Source organism: Dama dama, chromosome X (assembly GCF_033118175.1).
Source record: "Dama dama isolate Ldn47 chromosome X, ASM3311817v1, whole genome shotgun sequence".
Lineage (NCBI taxonomy): Eukaryota > Metazoa > Chordata > Mammalia > Artiodactyla > Cervidae > Dama > Dama dama.
In genome coordinates this window covers 69205078-69211970 of record NC_083714.1, presented here as the reverse complement: position 1 = coordinate 69211970, position 6893 = coordinate 69205078, and the positions used below count along the sequence as shown (strand labels likewise).

Sequence of the window (6893 nt, the reverse complement as noted above, 5' to 3'; positions counted from 1 at the left end):
GTTAGTGTATAGGAATGCAAGGGATTTCTGTGTGTTAATTTTATATCCTGCAACTTTATTTATTCATTGAATAGCTCTAGTAATTTTCTGGTAGAGTCTTTAGGGTTTTCTATGTAGATAATCATGTCATCTGCAAACAGTGAGAGTTTCACTTCTTCTTTTCCTATCTGGATTCATTTTATTTCTTTTTCTGCTCTGATTGCTGTGGCCAAAACTTCCAAAACTATGCTGAATAGTAGTGGTGAGAGTGGGCACCCTTCTCTTTTTCCTGATTTTAGGGAAAATGCTTTCAATTTTTCACCATTGAGGGTAATGCTTGCTGCGGGTTTGTCATATATAGCTTTTATTATGTTGAGGTATGTTCCTTCTATTCTTGCTTCCTGGAGAGTTTTAATCATAAATGGATGTTGAATTTTGTCAAAGGCTTTTTCTGCATCTATTGAGATAATCGTATGGTTTTTATCTTTCAATTTGTTAATGTGGTGTATTACACTGATTGATTTGCGGATATCAAAGAATCCTTGCATTCCTGGGATAAAGCCCTCCTAGTCAAGATGTATGATTTTTTTTTTAATATGTTGTTGGATTCCGTTTGCTAGAATTTTGTTAAGGGTTTTTGCATCTATGTTCATCAGTGATATTGGCCTGTAGTTTTATTTTCTTGTGGCATCTTTGTCTGGTTTTGGAATTAGGGTTATGGTGGCCTCATAGAATGAGATTGGAAGTTTACCTTCTGCAATTTTCTGGAAGAGTTTGAGTAAGATAGGTGTTATCTCTTCTCTAAATTTTTGGTAGAATTCAGCTCTGAAGCCATCTTGTCCTGGGCTTTTGTTTGCTGAAAGATTTCTGATTACAATTTTGATTTCTGTGCTTGTGATGGGTCTGTTAAGATCTTCTATTTCTTTCTGGTTCAGTTTTGGAGAGTTATACTTTCCTAAGAATTTGTCCATTTCTTCCAAGTTGTCCACTTTATTGGGATAGAGCTGCTGGTATTAGTCTCTTATGGTCCTTTGTATTTCAATGTTCTCTGTTGTGATCTCTCCTTTTTTATTTCTAATTTTGTTGATTTGGTTCTTCTCCCTTTGTTTCTTAATGTGTCTTGCTAACGGTTTGTCAATTTTGTTTATTTTTTCAAAAAACCAGCTTTTCGCTTTGTTGATTTTTGCTACAGTCTCTTTAGTTTCTTTTGCATTTAATTCTGCCCTAATTTTTTCTGCCCTAACCCTGGAGTTCTTCATTTCTCCCCTCTCTAGTTGCTTTTGGTGTAGAGTTAGGTTATTTATTTGACTTTTTTCTTGTTTCTTGAGGCAAGCCTCTAATGCTATGAACCTTCCCCTTAGCACTGCTTTTACAGTGTCCCATAGGTTTGGGATTGTTGTGTTTTCACTTTCATTCATTTCTATGCATATTTTGATCTCTTTTTTGATTTCTTCTATGATTTGTTGGTAATTCAGAAGCGTGTTATTTATCCTCCATATACTGGAATTTTTAATAATTTTTTTTTTTCCTGTAATTGAGATCTAATCCTACTGAACTGTGGTCAGAAAAGATGACTGGAATGATTTCAATTTTTTTCTTTAATTTACCACGGCTAGATTTTTGGCCCAGGATGTGATCTATTTTAGAGAAGTTTCAATGTGCACTTGAGAAAAATGTGAAGTTGATTGTTTTGGGGTGAAATGTCCTATAGATATCAATTAGGTCTAGCTGGTCCATTGTGTCATTTAAAGTTTGTGTTTCCTTGTTGATTTTCTGTTTAGTTGATCTATCCATAGTTGTGAGTGGGATATTAAAGTCTCCCACTATTATTGTGTTACTAGAAATTTCCTCTTTCATACTCGTTAGCATTTGCCTTACATATTGCAGTGCTCCTATGTTGGGTGCATATATATTTGTAATTGTTATATCTTCTTCTTGGATTGATCCTTTGATCATTATGTACTGCCCTTCTTTGTCTCTTTTCACAGCCTTTATTTGAAAGTCTATTTTATCTGATATGAGTATTGCGACTCCTGCTTTCTTTGGGTCTCCATTTGCGTGAAATATCTTTTTCCAGCCCTTCACTTTCAGTCTGTATGTGTCCCTTGTTTTGAGGTGGGTCTCTTGTAGACAGCATATATAGGGGTCTTGCTTTTGTGTCCATTTAGCCAGTCTTTGTCTTTTGGTTGGGGCGTTCATCTCATTTACATTTAAGCTAATTATTGATAGGTATGGTCCCTTTGCCATTTACTTTGTTGTTTTGGGTTCACGTTTATACAACCTTTCTATGTTTCCTGTCTAGAGAAGATCCTTTAGCATTTGTTGAAGAGCTGGTTTGGTGGTGCTGAATTCTCTCAACTTTTGCTTATCTGTAAAGTTTTTGAATTCTCCTTCATATCTGAATGAGATCCTTGCTGGGTACAGTAATCTAGGTTGTAGGTTATTCTCTTTCATTATTTTAAGTATGTCCTGCCATTCCCTTCTGGCCTGAAGGGTTTCTATTGGAAGCTCAGCTCTTATCCTTATGGGAATCCCCTTGTGTGTCATTTGTTCTTTCTCCCTTGCTGCTTTTAATATTTGTTCTTTGTGTTTGATCTTTGTTAATTTGATCAATATGTGTCTTTGGGTGTTTCACCTTGGGTTTATCCTGTTTGGGACTCTCTGGGTTTCTTGGACCTGTGTAACTATTTCCTTCCCCATTTTAGGGAAGTTTTCAGCTATTATCTCTTCGAGTATTTTCTCATGGCCTTTCTTTTATCTTCTTCTGGGACTCTGGTGATTCGAATGTTGGGGTGTTTCACATTGTCCCAGAGTTCCCTGAGGTTGTCCTCGTTTCTTTTGATTCTTTTTTCTTTTTTCCTCTCTGCTTCATTTATTTCCACCATTTTGTCTTCTACCTCACTTATCCTATCTTCTGTCTCTGTTATTCTACTGTTGGTTCCCTCCAGAGTGATTTTGATCTCATTTCTTTCATTATTCTTTTTTTTTTTTTTTGGAAGTGGTATCGCTTTATTTCTTTTTTATTTTTTTCTTTATTTTTTTTCCTTTATTTATGTATTTATTTTTTTCAGTGGGTTTTGTCATACATTGATATGAATCAGCCATAGATTTACATGTATTCCCCATCCCGATCCCCCCTCCTGACTCTTTTTATTTCTTCTAGGTCCTTGTTAAACATTTCTTGCATCTTCTCAATCCTTGTCTCCAGGCTATTATCTCTACATTTAATCTTTTTGTTGCGGCATTCAACCCATTTACATTTAATTTACAATTAATTTACATTAATTTAAAATTATTTTAAACGTAAATGTGTTGAATGTCCCAACCAAAAGACAAATACTGGCTGAATGGGTACAAAAACAAAAACAACATTATTTTTAATTGCATATTATTTCAATTCAAACCCTCCAAAGAGTTCCTCTTTTTGGGATGTGGGAGCATGGTGTATATCATACATCATTCATAGTGCATCATCTCAGAAAAATTGGATAGGACTAAAACATCTAATCAAACTGAAAAAATGCCTATTCAAGAGCAGAGACCTCCATTTCTGTGCCTTCTTGATGGCCCATTCAAAATATGAAGAACAATTAATTTTGGTACTGATTCTGAAATTCTACTGTTTGTAATAACTATAATTCCTTACATGTATCTAGCAGTAAATTTGTAAACGTATCTCATGTCCATATTTTCTAATAATACATTATGATTTCTTTTTTGCCAGTAATCTTAGGTTCAACTGGAATTTAGTTTGGACCAAGGAACAAAGTGGGAAATGTTATGATATAACTTATTAAATATTGATAATATACATGCATTAGTCGGAAAGCATTTAGTTGCAAGTAATGGAAATTCTGATTTGCTAAATAATAAAAATTTAACCAAATTAATTTAAAGATCTAATTGACTTTATTAAGTGATTCATGAATCAGGCACCAATCCTTTAAGCAAATAAGAAGATACTCTGAGGAGCTGTACAAATGGAAGGTTTACACAGAAAGAAGGAGCATGGGGCAAGACTTATTTTTTCAGAATTGTCTTGATATTTTCATATTTCTCTTCTTTCAGATAAACTTTAGATTAATTTCCACAGGATATTTAAAATCATAACTAGGATTTTGCTTGGGATTGTATTGGAATTGTTGATTAACTAAAGAGAATTGATACACATTTTATCTAAAGAAGGATATATGTCTCTGCATTTAAGTTTTTTTTTTTTTTTTTCGTTTTTTAGCAGGCATAGGTGAGTTTCAAAGTTTTATTCAGATTGGTCCTAAACATTTCCTCTTGAGTACATCCCTAAATATTTTGTGTTTTTTTTTCATATTATCATCTTTTATTTTATGTTTAAATGACTACTGCTGGTATATAAAATAGCTATCACTTTGTGGATATTAAATTTACAAACGGTTTCCTAAAGCTTTCTATTGCTTTAAATTGTTTTTGAAATAGATTTTCTAATATTTCCTTAATACAATCATAGTACGTGCATAAAATGATTATTTTACTTCTACCTTTTCCCAACGCTTCCATTATTGTTGCTATTGTTTAGTTGATCATTCATGTCTGATTCTTTGAGATCCCCATGGACTTCAGCATGCCAGGCTTCCCTGTCCTTCACCATCTCCTGGAGTTTGGTTAAACTCATGTCCATTGAGTCAGTGATGCCATCAAACAATCTTGTCCTCTGTCCTCTGTTGTCCTCTTCTCCTCCTGTCTTCAATCTTTTCTAGCAACAGGGTATTTTCTAATGAGTGGGCTCTTCACATCAGGTGGCCAAAGTATTGGAGTTTCAGCTTCAGCATCTGTACTTCCAATGAGTATTCTGGACTGATTTCCTTTAGGATAGACTGATTTTATCTCCCTGCAGCCCAAGGAACTCTCAACAGTCTTCTCCAACACCACAGTTCAAAAGCATGAATTCTTTGGTGCTCAGCCTTCTTTATGGTCCAATTTTCACATCCATACATGACTACTGGAAAAACCATAGCTTTGACTAGAAGGACCTTTGTTGGCAAAATAACGTCTCTGCTTTTTTTTGTTTGTTTGTTTGTTTGTTTGATAGTGGAGTGCAGTTTATTATACCGGCAGGCCCAAGGCAGAGTCTCCTCTTAGCCAAGGGCCCCTAACAGCATTTGTGAAAATCTTTTATACCCCATGTGTACATGTCCAAACCCACCACCCCAATTCCCTTGAGACTTACATAAACAAAGGAAAGGTAAATACAACTACAGTAACCCCATCATTCACGTGTTATGTGTTCAAACAGTCAGTAATCAATAAGCCTGCAGTTGCATTCCAAACAGTTAATAACTGATAAGCCTGTGCTTACATTCTGATAGATAGTGTCCGGAGGCAGGGGTGATTAGTGTCTGTTTTCTCTTAGGTGATGAGTAACCTGGATGTGATCTTCAAGATTCCCCTGTCCGGAGGGGGTCTTATCCTTCCATTGTCGTTCCCACAGGCACTAAGCAGAGAGTTCAGAGTCCACTGGAGAGGTGGCCGAGCACGATCAGCACAGACAGGCCTGAGATGGAGTCCAGGCCCTATGAATTCCTTCTTCATTCCCCCCTCTTGATGCTCTTAACTCATATTATGAGCATCATTTATAGGGATATATTGCACCCTGGCTTTCCAACTGCCAATTAGGGAGAATGGCATCAACCTTTGGGTTACAAAGTTCATAATACATTGTAAAATTCAGGGTCCACAAAGCAGAACTATCAACGCAACTATAACAGTGGTAAATATAGTTTTCCACCAATCGCTCTTCACCCAAGATAGGACCGAAGTCCAGAAAGGAATGTTCTCATTTGACATTGCTTTTACCTGGTTTTTCATGTCATCTAAAGTAGTCGATACATTGTCAGATAAGTCAGGAATGTATACACAACATTCAACCTTAATTATAGCACAGGTCCCTCCTTGAGCAGCTGTGAGTATGTCCAAAGCCATTTTATTATGAATTACTGCTTTTCTCATTTAGATTTGCTCTTCATTTAAGGCTTGGATGGCTTCTGTTCTATCTAGTAGGGCCTGTTTGTGAAATTAGTCAAGGCCTCTACTTTAATCATAATATATTTATTGTCCCTACAGAGGATACGAAAAAGGCAGCAATATACTCATACCATTGAAACACAGATCTTGTCCGCCTAGCATGTAAATAAGGTAGATTTACTGGGGCTTGTTGTAGGTTAGGCTTTTGTTACACTGGCATTTATATCAAGTGTAACCCCATGACCCGAGTCTATTGACTGTAGGTCTTACACCAAGAAAGCAAGGAGGGGTTATGATTGACAAGAGAGAGGAAAGTCTCTTTGTCATCCCAGAAAAGAGCAGAGTGGTTTAAAATCTGCTTGGTGGAGCAGTGACACCCACCAAGGAAGTCCATCCTTCACAGACAGAGGCATAGTCCTACATACCCAGAAGTTGTAGGTGTTCTGGAAGTCCACGTAGGAATGTGCCCATGAGGTGTAAACGTTGTCCTGAGTTGTGACAGAAGTTAAATTCAAAATCACTTTGATGAGGCCAAGCAGCAGGAGTTGATTATGCGGCTTCATCCTCAAGGGGCTCATCTGGGATCTTCTTTTCCTTCTTCTTAAGGATGGTCTTAGTCTCTCGAGGGTCAGCGGGGTCCCTCTGTGCAGTACACTCAAAGTTTTCTGGGTCTGCATGGTATGCTCTCTTCACCCTCGTGTGATGGATCCAAGGGGCAATACCTGCAACTTTAAGTGCAGTAGGGGTAGTTAGAATAACATAAGGGCCCTTTGACCAAGGGGATAGCAAATCATGTTTCCAATCTTTGACCCATACTTGATCACCAAGTGTAAACTCATGAATCTGTTCCCCAAGGGGGAACGGCACCCTTTCTTGTACAAACTTAGTTACCCGATTTATTACCTTACCCAGTTCCA

At 36.8% G+C, this 6893-nt stretch overlaps 1 pseudogene; it reads right to left on the bottom strand.

Annotated features, from left to right (window-relative positions):
* Positions 1–5562: 5562 nt before the first annotated feature.
* LOC133052703 (endogenous retrovirus group PABLB member 1 Env polyprotein-like) lies at positions 5563–6653 on the bottom strand (annotated as a pseudogene).
* Between the last annotated feature and the right edge of the window lie 240 nt (positions 6654–6893).